A 22,125-nucleotide genomic window follows, 5' to 3' on the forward strand; every position below is an offset into this window, starting at 1 on the left:
TATCCCTTGATAGGAAATTGGGCATGTGTGGCTAGGCATCCAGAAGAATATGTTTACCAATGAATTATCTTCCAAGGTTTTGACACCACCATCAGTTATGCCAGATGCAAATCATTTACTCTCTGTCAGTTCAAATACACAGTCTTGTTTGGATGGCTTAAATCTATGCTGGCACCAAAATACAGCAAGCAATATTGCTCAACTTTTGAGCTGAAAGCATAGACAAATGTATACAGCGCCAAAACATGAAAATAACACAATGTAGACTGAGTTTTTCTGTGTTAGTTAATGCTAGCATAATGTGACTGTCAAAGGAATTTTGACATTCTCTACTAGAAAAAGGAATATTTTCCACAATAGTAAAACTACTTCTTCGACATGAGGGTCCTACTTTGACTATCATATTTTATGTGGCTTCTAAGCCTATTAGAAGTCAGACTGCCAAAAATGAACCACTTAGCAAGTCGTTCAGGGAAATACTAAGGTTAAGTAATGGAATGGGAGATTTAAAAGTGGCTTTAGTCCTGCAACATTTCAGGCATTCATACAATATATAAAACCATGTATTGGTAAATTGATGGCTCAAACATAAAATACTAGAATGATTCATATTTTTTTCTTTGTACTTATGAATCAAGGCATTTCCTGTTAGGAAACAGGTTCTGAAGTCATTTATATCTTCACTTTTGGTAAGAAGATAGCTAAAGTAAACAGAACTGATCAAAATATTTTAAAGACACATGTTGCTGTTTATATATGTGCAAAATAAGGACCAATAATAATTCTTCCTATCTGAAAAAATGGATAAAGATTATAGATACAGCTTTAAGCATCTAAACTTTAGTTCCAACATTTAATTGCACTTGATTTTTAAGCCTTGGTTTTCTGATATATGTATTAGATGTAACACTTCCTACCTTGTAAAAATGATGTTTGATTTAAAATATGTGACACAGAAGTCTATATGTATGAGTGTTCATTACAATTGGATGTTCATGTCATAAATATGAATAAAATTATGCCGATTTTAATTGTGCTGAATGATCATGATAAGTAAAATATAAGTGTAAAATTACAAAAAAAAAAAAAACAAATCCTGACTTTTAAAGAATAGAATACATACATCATCATTCAATATTTTTGGTTTGTTCAGTTTTCATGGCAGGGTTTCACTCTAGCCCAGGCTGACCTCAAATTCACTATGTAATCTCAGGCTGGCTTCAAACTCTCAGTGATCCTCCTACCTTGGTCTTCCGAGTGCTGGTATCAAAGGTGTGTGTCACCATGCCTGTAATTTCCCTTGCCTTGAAAAAATACATTTATTTGCAAGGGGACAGAAAGAATAGGTGGGAAGAGGGATGGATGGATGGAGGGAGGGAGAAAGAGAAAGAAGGAGGGAGCGAGAGTGAGAAAGAAAGAGAAAGAGGGAGAGAAAAAAAAGAAATGCTTATACCCGAATGTACTGTAGATGCATATGTTATTTTGTATATCTGGATTTACATGGGCACTGAGGAATCGACTGTGAGCATTGCGGCTTTACAAGCAAGCAGCTATTACCCCTGAGCCATTTTTCTAGCTGGCATCCTTCTTTTTTTTTTTTTTTTTGACATTTTTCTCCTAGCTGGATTTGAATTAAGTAAATTTTGTTTAAAATTTTTCTCAAAGGCAGGACCAAAAGAGAAATAAAGAAAAAATACATGCATTCATTGCAAAAGATAATGTTTTACTCAAATATTTTCACATTATTTGATATTAAGTGATTGAAAAAAAAGACTAGAATTCTATAAAACTTCATATATTTATCATTTTAGTTTGTTTTGGCTACCAACTTGTTAATACAGGGGGAAAGAATGCTGATTGGAGAGCAGTAAAACCCTTTTAGCATTATGTCTCCCTGCTTTCAAAAGAGTCAGCAATCTTTCTCTTATTTCAATTCAGAGTCACTAGTCCAATCCCAATGGCTGTAATCTCTCAAACACTGTTTCTAGCTTGAAATGTTCATTTCTTCCTATGTTATACTCTTCTCACACCAGTCCATTTCTTTACAAAGCAATCCTGCACAAGTTCTCAGGACACAAGAGGATCACAGCTAGTGTCTCACACAATCTGTGATCTAGATCAGGTTTGTCAAAGGTCTTTCTTGCCCTCATAAGACAAAGTTCACAATTCTTCTTTCTGCATGTAGGTCTTTCACATCTGACCAGAATAGTCCATCAGTTTCAAAAGGCAAAGAACAACGACAAAAAGAGCCACAACTGACTGTGTGGCACTGGACCAAAAACAGGTGATGGAAGAAGTTGTTTATCTTGGTTTATCTTAAGGGGAAGGCATGGCATGAGCAGAGGCTGGATATCAAGTCTGCCACAGAAGGTAGAATACCACAACATGAGAGTGAACTCAACACTGGCAAGGGGAAGCAGCCATAACATTCATAAGCTTCCCCCCAACAACACCCTTTCTCTAGCAAAACTTTAGTTCCCAAATTTCTACCAGCTGGAGACAACATTAAGAACACATGAGTTTAAGGGAGACACTTAATTTAAATCATAACAACATTTGTGCATCATAATGTCAATAAAAATTGGAAAACTACCTTATTGGTTTGCTAAGATCTGAGTGTGGGAAAGACACGTAATTAGGAGGAGGAAGAGGAAAAGAATCAGTGGAAGTGAGAGGTTGATGAGAGATTGTAGCAAGTCTGAGTATGATCAAAATATATAAATGTACTGAAATGTTATAACATAACATATTTTGTGAGTAATTAATATATGCTAATATAATTGTAAAAATAGAATAAAAAAAAACCTTGACAGCATCAAGAAGTCCATCCATCCCTTCATTTTATCATTAAGACAAGTAGGAGACAAAGAACTTGAGCAAATGTCTTAAAATTATATGACTTGCTGTGTTATTATGACTATCTTGTAAACTAATTATCAATATTTCACTCTAATACTGATTCATCTTAAATACTTTAAATTCATTGCAGTGTTTTCAAAGGCCCTGTTTCCCCAATGTGTATCTTGCATTATCTTTTACATGTTTCTTTTTTCCTTCTACTTTTATGCAAGCTAGTGGAACCAACAGTATGAACCCTTTAATTAGATACTTTGCCCAAAATACATTCAAGGAACTGTTATGCCAAGTCAGACTCCCATAGATTTAGAGGTGTGGAAAAACTAGATTAAGGCATCTCAGGCTGGCTAATCTGCTATTCGGTGTGAAGCAAGTAGTCTGATTGCACAGTTCCTCCATCTCTAGAGGAAAACCTCTTCTCAATTATGCTGGTTTAAGTTACAGGGGTTTTAGTGATCCACAAAACAAGTGAAATTTAAGATAAACATCTTAAACTCAGTTTGCAAAGGCTGTGCTTTCCATAACGAAACTCACAGTGACAGTGATGTATGGTTTTCTTTATGAGACCTGAAAACTGATGGATATGTGATCTTATAAATGCTTAGACAAACTAATGCACATAATTATATTTTCCATTTGAAGTCTATTGCTAGGCATTCTAATACAATATCATTAGTTGAAATGGCCACGATGATACAACTTGGGCAGTTTGTCATGGTAATTACAGGGTGATTATTTTTGACTGGAATAAAGATTTCAGTTTTAGTATGGTGGAAAGCATCATCACAAATTCCAAACCATCTTAGAAAATAATAAAAAAACTTTGAATTTTAATGCATTTTTTAGCATTATCCTAAAATAATTTCTCATAAAAGAAAAGGTTCACAAGTTGGCTAAATAAATTAATTTAAAAGTGATTAAAATATGGTTTTGCCAAAAGAATATCACTTATCTCATTAATAGTTCCTATGTATAAAAATGTCAATGTTAGATAAAATTTGCATGTGGTAAATAAGGCTTATATCATAATTAACAACCTTTAAAGAATACTTTTCCCCCCACAGGCGCAAAAGTATGGCATTCATCTTCCCTGTTTTCAGGCTGCTTGATTAAAGTAGACAGTGTCCTAACATCTGTATTGAAAACTATATTAATCAATTGATTAATCAAGCAACATTAATCAAAAGCCTTCCTAAGTGTTTTAGTATTTGAGCAGCTCTCAGTGTTTTCTATCTGATCCCTTTTAAGGTGTCCATTAAAAAGATTAAATTTGGGTGGTAAATATTGAGGGGTTGTGGAACTTGTGGCTTCTCACTGGAAGGTCATAGCCACCACTCGTTAGTGTGACTTTTAATGGGATCAGAAGTAAAAGTTTTGAATATGTGACTGAATCAATTAATCAGTCCTGTAGTCGACTCTTTCCAGTAAGCAGTTTAGTATTTGCCGAATCGGCACCAAGCTCATCTGACTGATTTGTCCTCTGTGACTTGGCTTAAACCAAAGTATACTTTTAACTTAAGTATTTTAATTGAGTGGCTGATAAAATGATGCAGCACTTGTTATCCAATACGTTGGGTTGTAGAAACTAGGTAAAAGTCAGCCTTTATTATTAGGAATGCATTTAAATGATCTAAGTTGCCCTGTACAATGAGTGTAAAATGTCCTATTACTGGACTGGATGGCCCACAATCAAATGAATTACCTAGCTGTTTATTGGCATTAAATTGGACTTTATAGTACATGTCCAAGGCTGCTAATCAACTGTAACTTTCAAGATCAGAGGCTTAAAATTAGTTAGTTTTTCAATGTTCAAACTCCTTAATATGTAAGTTTAATCAGGCAAATTCTTTCAGTAAATGCAGAGAAAGGATAAAACCAAGTAGAAAATTACTAAATACAATTCAGACAATCATGTTATAATAAACATTTGTAGGGCAATGGACATAATTATTTGTCCTTTTTGGAAGGCAGCACTTTACTCTCTGTTGTGTCTCCTATAATTCTGAGTCAAATACAACACTTTCTAATATATCAATTTATTTTGATTATTTTGAAATTGAAGAGTGGTTCACTCTGCATACTGTTTTGTTCTCACAAGTTTTTATACTCATTGAAAAAGAACAATTACAATTAAGTTATTGTGTAACTGAATATTTAGTAGAGTTAAATTTTACCAATTTTGAGATACATATTTTGTCAGCTTTTACAATAGAATCTAAACTATTGATATTTTCAAATGTGGTCTAGTTCATTTATTTTGGTTGCTTAAGGAAAATTTCTCTTTTCCAGAGTTTTTGTAAGAGTTTGTGATTTCTGCAGCATTTACTTATTGTTACTTTACAAGAAAAATAATTAGTAAGTGGTAGTTTTAAAACTTGCAAATAGATCTGGCAGCCTCAGCAATAGAAACACTTATCTAGGAAACTACATTAAAAGCATGTTAAAATTCTTTAGCTTTCATTGGTAGTTACTCAGAGTATAAGAAGATATGTTAGTAGGTGCGACCCATCAAGAAAAAGATGATGACACACCACCTCCACATTCCTCATATGTCAGGCATCTCTAGAAAAAAAAAATGTACCCCAGCTGTGTATGCATGGCTACAAAGAAGTCATTTTATATTCATTTATTCAACAATAAATTTTACAGAAATAGCCTTAAAGTACATTTTCACATAGTATTTAGTACTAGAGAAAGATAATTTATACAATTTATTTTACTTTCAAAGTTGATTAACCCAGAGTATTACTTTCTTACTCTTCCTAATTCTATGCTATCAGTTGAATAGTGCTTTCAGAAGAGTTATAGAAAAAAATCTAATTATGATAAGGCATTGTTAAAAATGGCTTTTGTTAGCATACATGATCTACATTTTAATTTGTAATGTGTGTTTTTGTATGAAGTATGTGAATAATATACTTAGTTGATTAATACTTTGTGCTATTCAGGTACTTTACAAATCCTATAAACCTTTATTTCAGTTCTTTGTTTCCAAATAATTACACAAAAAAGAAACATGTCTAAAAATAATCAGAAATAGATTTGGTTATGTCTGTGTATATGTTGTTTTATATTTGAGTTATATTTTCATTTTGCTTTGACGTGAAGCTTGGTTGCCTTCAGCAGGAATGAAAATAGAATCTGCATAATTCCCATTAGTTCTTCATTGGGCAAATGTATTTTGATTTTCTAAAGTAGGTTGCTTTGTGCCTAATCATTTTTGTACTTAGCAGCAGGTGTTGCTGCTGTACTGAAAAAATTACACATTTTAAAATTTATGGGCATAATTCAGCCATAAAACAACTAAGCTTCAATACTCATCAATTAATTAGTTCTGCTCATTGGAAAATAGGCAATACAATTAGATATTAATCAATTCATTGTTTCACTACCTGGATTATTATTCAGAAAGCATTTTAGAGAGATATTCACTTTTGATTTAGCTCTCATAGAGAAATATATTCACCTGGCCTAAAAGACTCAAAAGAAGCCAGTGTGGTGACTCACACCTTTAATCTCAGCACTCAGGAGGCAGAGGTAGGAGGATAGCAGTGAGTTCAAGGCTTCCTTGAGACTACATAGTAAATTCTAGGTCAGAGTAAGACCCTACCTTGAAAAACCAAAAAAAAAAAAAAAAAAGACTCAAAAGAACTTTATTTACTATATCTTAATTTGGGAAAAGTTTTCAAAAAGGGTATTGTTACAGAAGGTTGAAAGGAATATGTGTTAGAGATATTTTGCTTTATTGGTTTTAGCTGAAAATCAAACCTTAATCATTCTTATTTGACTTTTTATTTAAATAGATTATACATTTTAAGGGTAGAGTTTGCGGACTTTATAACCCCTTGATGAAATTCAAAGTTAAAACTATGAAATGGACATAGAATATGTACCTGCACTACAGTCATATGGGAGATTGGTGCAGGAAGATTGCTGAAACCCAGGAGGTTAAAGCCAGTAGAGAACATATCAATACCTTGTCTATTGAAAGGAGAGGAGAAAGAAAGGAAAGACTGAAAGAAAAAGAAAGGAAAGAAAGAAAGAAAAGAGAAAGTCACATAGGTAGTGAGTAAGCCTTTAAGGATCCAGACATCTTCATCCTGTTCCTCAGTCATCAAATCAGTTCTGTTTCCTCAATTTGTGAAAGAAAAACTGACATGTTACTTTTCTAATGACTGAGCTATTGGGTGAATTGAATCAGATAATGAAATTAATATAGTTTTGAAAACATCAGTGTCCAAAAACATATCAATTATTATTATTGTGTTACTAGCTAGAGACATTATTTTATATTGTGATAACTGTCTTAATTTGTAGCCATCTGGCCTCAAACTCAAGATTCTCCCACCACCAAACTTCAAATGTTGGGATTATAGCTGTGTATCACCAAGACCAACTAAAACACTATTGACCAAGCCAGAAGTCAATTTCTAGTCATAATATTTATCCAGCTTCTCTTCTGTCTTTGTTGTTCTACTCCTTGACTGTGTAAGCTTTATAAAATGCCTTAACTTACCTGCCACTCATTATATAACATTACCTAAGTGAAAGGATTTTGAGACAATTAGTTGAGGTAATAAAAATACAATTCTGAGAAAAATAGGCAAAAAATACATGTTTATTACTACTCTTATTATCATTAGCCTTTGATTCAATCCATATTATAATAGCATTTGAACAGACATACACACACACACATATTTTTGTTTCTTCAGAATGCAGGGGATCAAATCCAGGGCCTCCCACATGCCGGACAAATGCTCTGAGCTCGATAGGTTCATTCATTCAAACTCTTGTGACAGAAGCTTGAGCCAGCAGCAGGAAGAAATGCTTAAAATAGGCTCCCTCAACATTGTTCAAAATATAATCCCTATTTGCTAGTATTGTACTTAACTCCTTAGCAGTAAAGAGTCCTCAATAGAAATGCAAAGTAAAATTCATCTTCAATGTTCCAGAAAATACACATTTTTCACCTTACATACTTAGTAGATTTGTTTGCTAGGACAAATGGAAAAATGTGGCCCCTACTTGTAATAGAGTTAACAGTTTCCTGGAAAGTTACTGCTTGTGGTAAAACGCCTCTGTGCATGGGCTGGAGAGACGACTTAGTATTTAAAGTGCTTGGCTGAAAAGCCAAAGGACCCAGGTTTGATTTCCCAAGACCCTGGTAAGCCAGATGCACAAGGTGGTACATAGTGGTGTCCAAAGTCCCCAGGGTGCCAATGCTCACTTTTGCACTCTTTGCCTTTCTTTTTCTCTCTCACACACATATAAAAATAAAAGTAAAATAAAATAAATTTATTTTTAAAAATATCCTTCTAAGCCAGGCATGGTGGCACATGCCTTTAATTGCAGCACTTGGGAGGAAGGCAGAGGTAGGAGGATTGCTGTGAGTTCGAAGCCACCCTGAGTCTATGCTGTTAAATCCAGGTCAGCCTGAGACAGAGTGAGACCCTACCGCGAAAACAAACAAACAAAAAATCCTTCTGGGCAGGTGATTGGTCCTGAACAACTGCACAGACATACACACATTTTTTTTTAATCTTGGCTTTCGCATGTCTGCATTCAAGTTGAGGAAAATGTATCTCATAATTTTTGTGCATTTAAGCATAAAATTAGTATTTAATTCTCTAAGAATAGATATATTCTTTTTATTTACTATACAAAACATTTATTGAAGAAAGTTATGTAGTATTAAAAATGACCAATCGTGTATATCCAAGCAGCAAATAATAAAGATTATATACTCAATGACCACAAAACTGATACAATTTTATATTTTATTCTTTTAATATGTTTAATTAATAACAGAGGAGAAAGATGATGATTAGTTATGTTCAGTTTTAAATTGTGCACATATTTTCTTTGATTTTTATTATCTTTATTATTTTAAGTAATATTTTCCATGTTTGATTCTAAACATAGTTTGATTCTAAAGTATATCCTTTCAAATCTCTTAGCCTTTATATAAAACACACATTAAAGTGAATATGTAAATTAAAAAAAAATATTTCCCTAGAAAACTCATTAGCTTTGTTGGAGTTTCCATTGAATGAAACTCCTTTGCAATTTTCCTCTGACATGTCATGTTATAAGTTTGTATAAAGTAACCCTTGTTCATAATAAAATAATATAATAATATAATATAGTTTTACTTACAAAATATCTTATAAAAATGTCTCAATTAACTCTCTCTTGAGAAACTTATAACCATTTTATAATATATATTCTTGTCTTCTTAAAACCTCACTCAAACCTTTTCTTAATAAACTCCAAGTTTGCTTTAGAAAAGCCTTTAATGATGTGATTTGTCAAAGAAAAGTAATTGAGAAACACAGATGTTTCAGTTATTAGGGCTTAAAACTTATCATATGCTCTGCCTGTCATTTTTTATTTATACTTGAAAATTAACTTTTATTTGGTATATATTTATATGAACTTTAAACTTTTCTTCCTGCATTTAAAGTTCATTTATTAAGGATTGATTCAATTCACATATTAAGTTAGGTTACAATATCTGAATAGGGATGCAAAAAAATATTCAAGGTCAGACCTTAATTTCTCTACAAAAACAATAATTTGTTAGTACATTGGTTTGTTTTTATTTGAAGCATATGAAATGATAGTTATAGGAAATGACATATTTGTTACTGCAGCCACAGTCTACCTGAGCCGTCTTCATCAGTTGGATGGTAATCTATCCTGATGCCAGACTCATTTTACTAAATCCTTGAAAGTTTATGTGTTAATTAACACATAATAATTTTTTTGAAGTAGGGTCTCATTCTGTCCCAGGCTGACCTGGAATTAACTATGTAGTCTCAGGGTGGTCTTGAACTCACGGCCATCCTCCTACCTCTGCCTCCCGAGTGCTGGGATTAAAGGCATGTACCAACATGCCCAGTTAACACATACTTTTGAAGTAAAATTTTAATTTGCTCCAAAATTGCCTGATGGACATGGTTGTTACAGTTAAGTCTATATTAGAAATTGGCACTAGAGGGAGCTAAGTAATTGTATCATTTATGTATATAGGGGGAAAGGAACATGTGTTTAAAAACATGTATTTTCCTTAGAACCTGCTGATTTTACAAATATGGCAGCCATGCCTCAGCAAATTATAAGCAATAATGAATTAGTTAATTTTCTTTAGTGAAAACTGCTATGGCAAGATTATTAAATTACTGTATTCCTACTTATTGAAAGTAGCTACTAGTCAGTAAATTAGGATTTCTAGGACTCTTTAGGGAAAGGGATTATTACGATTACCCATGTACATCATTATGTAGGCCCTAACAAATTAAAATGTCCACAGTACCTGTTAAAACACAATATTTTGCTCCCAAATTTATACTTTGATAATAAGAAAATGGTCATTCTGAATAAGATCTTAGTGCAACAAGAAAACTATTTTATTCTCATGGAATATTCTAGGAATTTAGCTGCTTTGATTACATTGAAGGGATGATTCGACTCAATAATGTTCCTTCCTAGCAAGTGGAGACTACCTTGAGTTGAGTGTAAGTGCACTATTCCCCATCTTTACACTTATTTATAAAATGAACAAAAGTTGAGAGTTGCAGTTTTAATTTTCATATACTAAAGAGTTGAATAGTAAATGCATAATTCACATAGTTCTACCTGGAAAATATGGCTATATCAAAAAATATTTAAACAAAGCTCATGGTTTTATGGCAAAGTCCTCTTAGTTATATGTTATTTCTTTGAATTCATGTATCAATTCATCAAATAAAACATTTTGATATTTTTTCAGTTTCAACTTAGGGAAATTTCTACTTTTACCTAGATAAGCTCAGGTTTATGGTTTAATATAGTTGCATATTTAGGAGGAATTAGATATACATAGGAAAGTTATACTCTGCAAACTCTTGTATCTCACAGAACAGAGACTTTTTATTGTATGACTTTTGACTCATGAAAATAAAACTAATTCACTAAATTCTATATTTCTCATGATTTTAAAAATCATATTTTCTATTTGAATTTTTTTATAATCAAGGAAATACTATGATTTAGCAAGTGATATTTGGAAGGTAGGGGAAAGAGTTTGTATACTGATCATAAATAGGGCATCATAAGATCTCTAAACCCATATTTAACAAAGGTTATAGTATATGCTAATCACCTGAGGATTTGTTGAAATACAGATTCTAATTCAGAAGGTGCAGGAAATTTGAAATTTCTAAGAGTGACTTCCCCACCCTCTCCACCCAGCTGATGTTGATGTTTTCCGTGGACCCTGCTTTTAATAGCAACTTTTAACTTTTAAAAATTGTGATATGTGTTCTCTGGTTTGAAATAAGTCCAGAAAGCAAAGAAGTGTCAATCCTGAAAACCAAAGATGCCAACTTTAGATGATGCAACATGTTAAATGCTCAGCAATGGCCATGTACAGTAAATATTGCTGCAGACATGAGGCTATGTGTTCACATTTACCTTGTCTAAAACCTTCTTTCATTTCACCTCAGGTAGGATATATAATAATGTTACAACTTAAATTGTTCATTATCTTTTATCTTTTTCTTTTGTGCAGTTAAAAGTTCCAAGAGACATACACATGATCTTGAGAATCTGAATGTTGTCCCAAATACAATCCTTTCAGAAGCAGGTCTATATGAATTCTGGTTCTCCCTCTTCCACATTAGAAAGGTAACTCTAAGAAATTCACATAATATCTGCAGCTTCAATTTTATTATCAGTAAACAAGGAATAACAATACATTAATACACATCAATTTGTTCTTTTGCTAATATGTTATGCTTTCTGATTTGTTTGGGCTTGATTATGGAATATCTAGAATTTTGATTTTTTTTTTTTTTGTTATGAGGAAGTTAGCCTGTAACTTTCTGTGATGTGCATGAGCAATCAATTCCATGCTATTTATTACTGGTTAAACAGGTGGTCCTTCATCATTTGAATGCAGTTGGAAAGAATAGTTTCTGAAAGGAAAAAAAAATATGAAATAAGGGTAGAAAGGATCTATGTGAGATATTTGGAATTTATTTTGTAATAAATGGTGAAAATGAGCAGTGCATGGTGGCACACACCTTTAATTCCAGCACTTGGGAGGCAGAGGTAAGAGGATTGCTGTAAAGTTCAAGGCCACCCTGAGGCTACATAGTGAATTCCAGGTAAGCCTGAACTAGAGTGAGATCCTACCTGGAAAACCAATAAATAAATAAATAAATAAATAAATAAATAAATAAATAATGAAAATGTAGAGGATTATGAACTGAAATATAAAACGAGGAAATTTAACTTTCCTTTTAAAATCTGAAAGTGTTCTCCCCCCCACCCCCGTGGCCTAGGTCATGAGATTTTGAGATCATGATCCAAAATAATAGAAACAGAAAAATACATATTAAACAATTATTTTGAAATAGAATTTACAATAATCATGGTCCTCTTGAACTATGGCTATGAATTAAGATGTTTTGAACCAAATCAGCAGACTTTAAGAAACTTCCTATCTCACATAAGTTCATAAGATTGTGATGCTAACTTTTTTGCAATTGTATTGGATTTAGGTGCAGGTGGCTATACATCTAGACAGTTATTTAGCAGAGATAGTATAAGGCACACTCTTCTTTGTGTTAGAAAAAAGTTATTCCTAGAAGTTTTCTAGCCATCATTCCTATGTCTTTTCTAGAATGATATTCCAAGCATATTCAAGAACTGGCAAGGGGAAGACCTCTGTGGATAACAAAGTGTTAAACAATAATTTTCAAAAGGTTTTAAAAGCATGACTGCTATGTAAATATAAATTGTTTATGTGAAAAATTATCAACTCATTAATGAGGGCATTAGTAAAATGTTGAAACCAGTTCAATACTATTTCAGAAGCTAGATATAAAGTAATGCTGTAATAAAAATAGCAGTTTTTGTATACTAAACTGGCTAGTTTTTCATGGGATTTATATATCTAGGGTTTTTTTTTTTGTTGTTCTACCAAATAGGAAATATATTTGCATCTCTACCAGCCAACAATCTACAAGTTAGGTAGTGCTCCTGAAATTTCTAAAAATAGGCAGTCAGTAGAAAGTCAAACTCAGTATTTCTTGAAAAGCATATCTCTCTGTGTTGGTATGTTTATATATAGAGAGAGCCTGCTGCTAACAAACCACTATCATTTACATATATAGTTTGTATATAGGCAATTTATGTCCTCAACCTTCCACACATTTCTACAATTTTAAGAACATAAGCATACCAGACAAAACTGATGAAAGCATTAAAATGTTTTAGTAGCCAGCAAAATTTTACTTTATAGATTTAACTGAAATTTATTTATAGTCTGTATTATTTTTCCAATTAACTCTATAATTGATGTTCATGATAAAATGTTGTATATCTATATATTCTAAAATGTCCTTATTGAATGGGAGAATGAAAAATTCAAAAAGTAGCACCGTCCTTCCACATTCACCCAGTATTGATTGTCCAACATTCTTTAGGTTGTTATTTCATTGAGGACGTACTATTCTGATGAATTGAGTTGTTCCTTCGATGAGAAACTTCTGAAACTTTACTAATGATGTATGACATGTTTATCAGTTAAAAGGGCCTGGCTAAAATCATTTGATATTTATTGAGACAATGGTGCATAATTCTGGTGTAAAGCTGCCAACCAGCCCAGATTAAAAAAATGGACGTAGATAATAGTTAGATGTGAGAAACTCAAGGTTTAGGGAAATTAAAGAGTGGGATCAATATCTCTCCGAATCTAATTGAAGCTTTAGGCTGGTCATTAGCCATGTCTTTTTAATCTTAAAATATATTTATGGATTTTTTTCTTCAGGAATCTGCAAACATCAGTAAAGGAGTTTTCTCATTGCTGTTTTATTTTCTGTAGGAATTTAATAGTAGTAATTCTCCTGACATAGGTTGTATGTGTGGGTTTGTGTTTGTAGTATACACATGTATATGCATATTGTTATATGTGTAGGTACATGTGTGTATGTATGTTTGTGTATGCATGTGCACATGTGTACATTGCATATGAAAGCCAGAAGATAACTTTAGATGTGGTTCCTCAGGAGCTCCATTGGTGTCTGTTTGAAACAAGGTGTTTCTTTGGGCAGGAATGCACCAATTAAGCTGTATTGGTTGGTCAGAAAGCCCCAGGGATACTTTTGTCTCCACTTCCGCAGTGATGGGACTAGAAGAAATATGTCTTGTAGTTTATGTGGGTACAGGGGACCAAACTCAGGACCCCTACTTGAAATGCACGTACTTTACTGATTGAGTCATCTCCTAACCCCTATTTCTCTAAGATTTTCATCCTGTATAATTTTTAGCAACAATGTCCTGTTGAAAATACTGTTTGGGAGCTGGAGAGATGGCATAATGGTTAAGGCATGTGACTGCAAAGCCAAGGACCCTGGATTAATTCCTCAGTACTCATGTAAGCCAGATGCACAAGATGGCACATGTGTCTGGAGTTGGTTTGTAGTAGCTGGAAGCCTTTGAGTGTTCTCTCTCTCTCTCTCATCCTCTTGCTCTCTCTCTCAAATAAATAGGTAAAAAGTAAAAATATTGTAAAAGAAGATACTGTTATTTTAACTATATGATTGCTACTAGAAAGAGGTAAGAGTTCTAAGAGTTGATATTAAGAAGTGATAGAGAAGTTTTGCATGCACATGAGTGGATTGGTGGTATAAGTCTGCTTCTCTTTAAGGCTGCTTACTCCTTCATGCCAGTAGCTTTCATAAAGGCTGGTTTACATACTGCAGGTTTTATTATCATGGTATTATTCATGTCTATGTTGTGCCTTTATTAGACTTCCAGTAAGACTAATTTTAAAATATATTATTTTGAGATATCAAGGCATACACAGGGGTGAAAGTATAAGAAATAAAATCTTATTGAGAAAAAAATATCTGTTTATACAATGTATAAAGTCAAAACTGTACAATTACCATTGTTAGGCTCCTTCCTGTCATTTCCCCTTCAAAGGAACCCTCGTAGTTGAGGACTGTGGGTCGTGCATTGTGGGGGGCAGCCATCAGTTATGGGGAAGAGGCAATGTATCTGTGCATAATGTATGTACATAACTAATAAAGAAAAAATCCCTATGGAATATATGTTTTTGTATAAATATATACATAGTTCAAAAATTTTATTCCAAATAATAAAAATGATGCCATTTTCAACTTTAACTTGTTTTATACTAGAAAATTGATACATCATAATAGAAATTACTTCTTCAGAGCAACTTACATTTAAGGCAGTAATTTTCTTACAAACAATTGAAGCTTTCTATAGCATAAAATACTTTTATCAATACAGAATGATCTTTAAAATTTCTTCTCAAAGTTGTGAAAATATACTGGCTTGAATAAAATCATACCAGTTCATTAAAAATGTACAACTAGTTTTGTTATGAAATATAAGCTGTAACCTATTTTTGTCACATTTCTCTCATCTTAAAATTTTTAAAAAAGTCATCTTAAAAATCTTAAACATAGCCAGGCATGGTGGCGCATGCCTTTAATCCGAGCACTCGGGAGGCAGAGGTAGGAGGATTGCTGTGAGTTCTAGGTCACCCTGAGACTCCATAGTGAATTCCAGGTCAGCCTGGGCTAGAGTGAGACCCTACCTTGAAAAATCAAAAAAAAAAAAAAAAAATCTTAAACATCTGTCATCACATGTCTTCAATCTCAGTACTTGGAAGCTGAGGTTGGAAGATGGCCTTGAGTTTAAGGTCAGCCTGGGCTACAGAATGAGATGCAAGTCACTCTGGACTAGCAGGAAAATCTACATGAAAGAAACAATGAAAATATTAGACCAACCTTATGCTATTTTATGCTGATTAAATTCTATTGGCATAGTCAACTGGTGTGTTTAAATCCTACCAACTATAAGCCATCCTTATAAGTTGGCATAGTTTTTTGTCCACTACATTCATCCCATCATGGACCCTTAACCAGTGTAATTTAAAGGTCTCTCAATCTATAAAATAGTTTTATTTATCCATCTTGATAGATATCCTAACAGCATCCTTTTTTTTTTTTTTTTTTTTTTTTTTGGTTTTTCGAGGTAGGGTCTCACTCTGGCTCAGGCTGACCTGGAATTCACTATGTAGTCTCAGGGTGGCCTCGAACTCTCGGCGATCCTCCTACCTCTGCCTCCCAAATGCTGGGATTAAAGGCGTGCACCACCACGCCCGGCCTAACAGCATCCTTAATACATCAATTATTTATTTCTTCTTAGAGAATTTCAGCCTAGTTAATTTCTCCAGAACAATGATTCTCCATTCTCACTGCCCCATCCACATATGCATGTCACTGCAATCACCCAGATAACTTCTACCCAGTCCCATAAGTGTCCCTAAATGCACCTGCCCTCACTTTGAGTTCATAGCACTTGACTATACTAAACATGGTTATAGACTATCACAGCTGGCATTTGTTAATATGTTTAATTGGGCTCACTTTGCATTTTTTTCTACTAGCATCCAATCAAGGAGGTGTAATCATAATTCTGAAGTTCCTGCAACATTGAATGTTCCTCAGGAAACATGAGGCCACACAGGCTCTTCAGATAGATATACAGTGTCAGATAGAACTGAGCTCATGAGTCGTGCCTAATTCATAAGCAGTAACTTTTTAAAAATTAGCTCATTTTGTGATTATAAATTATGCACCTTTATGGTTCTTACCTAGATAGACATATAAGAATCACAAAATAAAACTTATTTTCATGTATTTATTTGTATGTGTGTGCATGAATGTCAGAACATGTGTGTGGAGGTCAGAGGTTTTTTTATTATTTGTTTTGTACAATATGTATACAACTATGTTGGTACCATCATTAGCCTCCTCCCTGTCCTCCCCCCTCCATAGGGACCCTCCTCATTGGGGAATGTGGGTTGTGAATTGTTAGGTTATCCATCAGTTATGGGTAGGAGGAAATGTCTCTGTGTATCATGACCCAACCTTTGGCTCTGACATTCTTTCCACCCCCTCTTATGCAAATTTCCCTGAGCCATGATGGGTTCATTTTAGGTCTACTTCAGTGATGAGGTCTTGGGAGCCTCTGTGTCTCTGGTCTCTGGTTTGGTAGGAGTTGAGTGTTCTTTGTTTCTATCACCTTCATCCTTGTGCTGCTTTCTTTGTGAACCTAGTACCAGCACAAGGTCAGAGGTGTTTTGAGGTGTTTGTTATCCACCATCATTCAGAAAAGATCTCTTGCAGATACAAGTGAACTTACAGACATGAAAGCACTATCAGACTAGCTGGCCTGTTAGCTTTCAGATTCTCCCAGTTCTGACTCCCAATGCTGCCTTAGGACCACAGATGCATGTATTACTTTGTATAAGGGCTATGAAACTAAAACTTAACCAGTAGGCTTTAGAAACAACTACCTTTATCCACTGAACCAAGTCCTCAGTCCAAAATCTCATGCTTTAAGCTAGTTCTTATTTCATAATAATACTCATTCTTTGGTGATACATTGAAATTAGACAATTGTGATAGCTATTTGTTAGTGTACTTTCCATAGTAAACATCAATTGTATACATTTTCAATTGTTGCCTTCACAGTTTTTGAGCATCATTTATAATCTAAGCAAACATGAAAGGGATATATTGTAATTCTATTCTGACTGGTGTATACGTTTATGCTCCAATTTGAACAACTTTGTGATAGCCACTTTCAGCCGATGAGGGATGTGAGTCCTCTATGAACGTGGTGTGGCTCCCATCATTCCTCACCTTTTTTCACACATAAAATTTTCCTGTCATTTGTATGGGTGTAGCCTTTTGTATGATAGAACATACAAGAGATTCAAAATAGTAATATATTGATAATAGCTTTATTTGATATACAAATTGTTTATTATTGCTTATAATCTTACTGAGTATGGTAATGTTGGAAGAAGTTGCCCATGGTGATCATTTTTGTGAATTAATTAAAAGTACATAAAGTAATGATGACTTTTTAAAACTATAATTCAACTTTCTTTCCTGTTTCATTGTGATCTAAACCATATTATTAGTGACACTATTATAAATAGTCCCTAGGTTTCAAACTAATTTCAGTAGTCAGGGTTGGATATTTTTAATTGATTCTAAGAACATATATGAGATAAAATGTATTTTATAACATCATCTATTGATAATCTATTACATAATTGGGGAACATTCTATAAATTTACTTATCCAATATGAGGAATGTTTGAATATTTCTGCCTCCTCTTCACATAAAAATAGTTTATTTTTTTTAAGATAGGGTCTTGCTTTAGCCCAGACTGATCAGGAATTCACTAAGCAGTCTCTGACTGGCCTTGAACTCAGAAACTCACAGAGATCCTCCTACCACAGCCTTCTGAGTGCTTGGATTAAAGACATGCACCACCATAGACAGCTTACAAATAGTATTTTAACATTTGTATCTTATAAAGGTGCACTGTGAATGGGGTGAAAGTTTTGAAGCTTGAACCTTCCTTGGTTTTGTAATTTTGCCACCTCTAATAAAACTTGTCCAAGAATCAAGTTCAGTGGTATGCTCCATTAAGAATCGCAAAATTAATAATAATAATGACAGATTTCAGAAGTTACCCCCATTAAACTGGTTTTTAAAAAGAAGGTTAATAATGTCAGAGAAGTTAAGTGAGTTTTAAAATGGCCCCTCATAAGTTGGTTGCAATGTTGAGGACACACTACAACATAAAGATTTAAATGTTATGATTATCTTGATACATAACATTGTGTTATAATGAATTATTCTAAAATCACTTGTGTTTAATTTTTATTGGGTAGATATTTGTCATTTATGGCAACATCAATGAAAAGTCTGTGAATATACAGAGTCAAAAGAGGAATAAATCTACTGACTTTTTCTTATGAAGTATAATTGAGTGTGATATTAAAGAAAGATTACTGTTGTTAGCTAATTTTGCAAGTATATAGGCCAAAGAAATCTATAATGACATATCTTTGAAGCATGAGTGATGTGGAAGAGTTATGATATTAATTCAGTCTTTCCATGTGGTGTTCATTGAAATATTAAGCTTTAGAGTCTGTGTGGGAGTGCATCTAAATATAGTTGTTATTTTGCATTTTTATTTTGCAATTTCTCAGACACATTCATGGCAGGGAAAAATAAAAACACACACGTCTGCCATAAAAATACAATTCTCAGTAGATTATTGGGAGGTTATTTCTTCATAGCAAAACCACAGCTTGACTAGAAAAAAAAAATTCTCTGATGGGCCCTGTTCAGATTTTGTCTTCCCAGATTTCCTTTCTTCCTCTGCAGCAATCTGGAGAACTCCTCAAGTATATTTTGCCAGAGATGCCAACTTCCATGAAAAAGGCTTACATGGACCATAACTTATTAATTTGACTTAAAAGTACCATTGAATCTTTCCACTGATCCTTTCTCTGACAACATTGTCAACAATCTAGGGTATTGGAGTATGGGGGATGGAGGTGAATTTTGAAAGCTCTAGATTAGAAATTGGAAACTTGTGAGTCAAGAATTCAAACTTGACTGAGGGTATGTTTTGTTTGGCTAACACACCTTTTTAAGGATTCAAAATGATCAGCTTTTTTTTTTTTTTTTTTTTTTGGCAGATCTCTGTATTCTTTTGTACATCATTTCCCATTGTCTTTCAGCACAGGGCTTGACACATTGATTTTATTTGCCTGACATTGGTTCTCTTAAGACAATATACACAGTCTTCCAAAAATAACAAAACTTTAAGTTTTTTCTCTTGGTGAACTTTGATTGTATCATGTTGGCAATTTAGGCAAGTTACTTTGCCTTTACAATTATATTAACTACATTTTTACTTAAAATACAAGAACATTCCAGAAGGAATTTAAAACTGAAATTTATTTGGTACCCTAGTTCTCAGTCTGTCTCTCAACATGTCATGCAAAATTAATTATACTTAAGGATAAAAGGACATGAATGGAATTTCTTACCTGTACTAACATTCTTTTGGACATTTTGAGTTCTAAATTCAGTAGAAGAACACAGAGCTTTGAAGCCATGAAAGATGCTTCTTATTTTCTGCGTTTTTTGATTATCCTTGATCACATAGCTTCCTGATCTACTTAAGTTCCTATCCACTCAAAATAATGCTAAAAAGTACCAAAAGCACTTACTAACTCATACCAGCCACAGTTTATACTTGCAAAGCATTCTCTGAATTCATATCTAGCTGTAACAGCCACTGAGAATTTTCATCTAGGCCTTACAACATCTGATAGTATAGCTGAACATAGAAAGTGGAAAGTGATTTAAGAAACCTCTCTCTTTCTACATATATGTCTGTCAGGTCACTTGCAGGCAGAATGCCTAATTAAGGAGTTACTGAAACTAAGACAAAAATGAAAATCTGCAGATCAGTTCTGTGAATCACCTAAGTGGATATTCAACATGAAACTTCCTAGAATATATGTCTGGAAAGTTCTTAAGAATCAGTTATCCATTATACTCATTATTTAATATAATCGAAGAGAGACCCACTATCAACTTTTCTTGGAATACACCCAGTCAAAAGTGAGGACAGTTGGACTTGACTTGTAAAAGGTGCTATTAATGGAAGATGATTTGATCAGTTGAAACATGCATATGAGGTGCATTATAATGGTTTGAGAAGCCAGATAAATCTGAATTACAGTACTTAAAAATACAATGAGAAATTCTTTTTTTAAAAATTAATTTATTTTTTATTAACAACTTCCGCGATTGTAAACAATATCCCATGATAATACCCTCTCTCCGCTTACTATCCCCTTTGAAACTCCATTCTCCATCATATCCCCTCACCCTCTCAATCAGTCTCTCTTTCATGTTGATGTCATGATCTTTCACCTCCTATTATGATGGTCTTAAGTAGGTAGTGTCAGGCACTACAAGGTAATGGATATCCAGGCCATTTTGTGTCAGGAGGAGCACGTTGTAAGGAGTCCTACCCTTCCTTTTGCTCTTATATTCTTTCCACCACCTCTTCCACAATAGACCCTGAGCACTGGAAGGTATGATGGAGCTATTGCAGCACTGAGCACTCCTCTGTCGCTTCTTCCCAGCACCATGATGCCTTCTGAGTCATCCCAAGGTCACTGCCATCTGAAAAGAGAAGATTCTCTACCTTCTCTACCAAAAGTGATAGTAGCCTTGATATATGGTCATGAACATTAAGAGAAGTGCTTATTAGGCAGTTTGATGAGCTTAGTATATACATTTACTCAGAAAGCAGCAGACTTTACACCCCTAGGACTCATGACTACCCTTGTTTTAGGTTTTCAGTATCAGGGATGTATTCCCTCCAATGGATTGGGTCTCCAGTCCAGTTAGAGGGCAGCTGGTTTCCACCATGACAGATGTGCCATTGCTGCACCTGTTGGCTCATTTGGCCTGATTGGCCAAACATAAGGCTTGCAATGTCCACTGTTGAGTATCTTCACTGGCAATTTCTCTCTTTCACCTCGAACTGCATGCAGAATGGCTTATTTCAGCTTTCTGTCAGATGTTCTACATGGAGGAAGTTATTAGCTAGTTCCAGCAGGATTTCTCATTGACCTTGCAGCCCAAGTGTGTGGAGTCTTCAGCAATAGGGTCTTACCATCTATTCCTCATGGGAAAACAAGGGCCTCAGCAATGGCCTATAATGTTTGGGGACAACAGGGACCTCCATGGGCAACAACTCAACTCACTGGAAGGTATTCCACCCCTGACACAGAAAATTTTAGAGTAACAATCTATGGCTCCTGAGTGTCCCAATGTTCCAAAAGTAGGTTTCCATATGATTTATTTATATCCTCTTAGATTTTGATTAGCCCTTCCTCCACCTCTCTTTTTCTCAATCTCTTCTCCTGACCTCACTTAGGCCTTTTCACCCACATTAATCTATTTTTCTACTTAAATATATACAATGCCATTCTATTAATACCCTCTCCCTTCTTTTCTATTCCCTTTATATCTCCTTTCTAGCTTACTGGCCTTTGCTACTGAGTTTTCTTCCTACTCACCCAGAAATCCAATCATCTGTAGCTAGGATCCACATACAAGAGAGAACATGTGACACTTGGTTTTCTGGGCCTGGGTTGCTTCACTTAGTATAATCCTTAACAGAACCATCCATTTTCCTTTAATTTTCATAACTTTGTTTTTCTTTACCACTGAGTAGAACTCCATTGTATAAATGTGCCATATCTTCATTATCCACTCATCAGTTGAGGGACAACTAGGCTGGTTCCATTTCCCAGCTATTGTGAATAGAATGGCAATAAACAT

The sequence above is a fragment of the Jaculus jaculus genome, chromosome 4 (assembly GCF_020740685.1).
Source record: "Jaculus jaculus isolate mJacJac1 chromosome 4, mJacJac1.mat.Y.cur, whole genome shotgun sequence".
NCBI lineage: Eukaryota > Metazoa > Chordata > Mammalia > Rodentia > Dipodidae > Jaculus > Jaculus jaculus.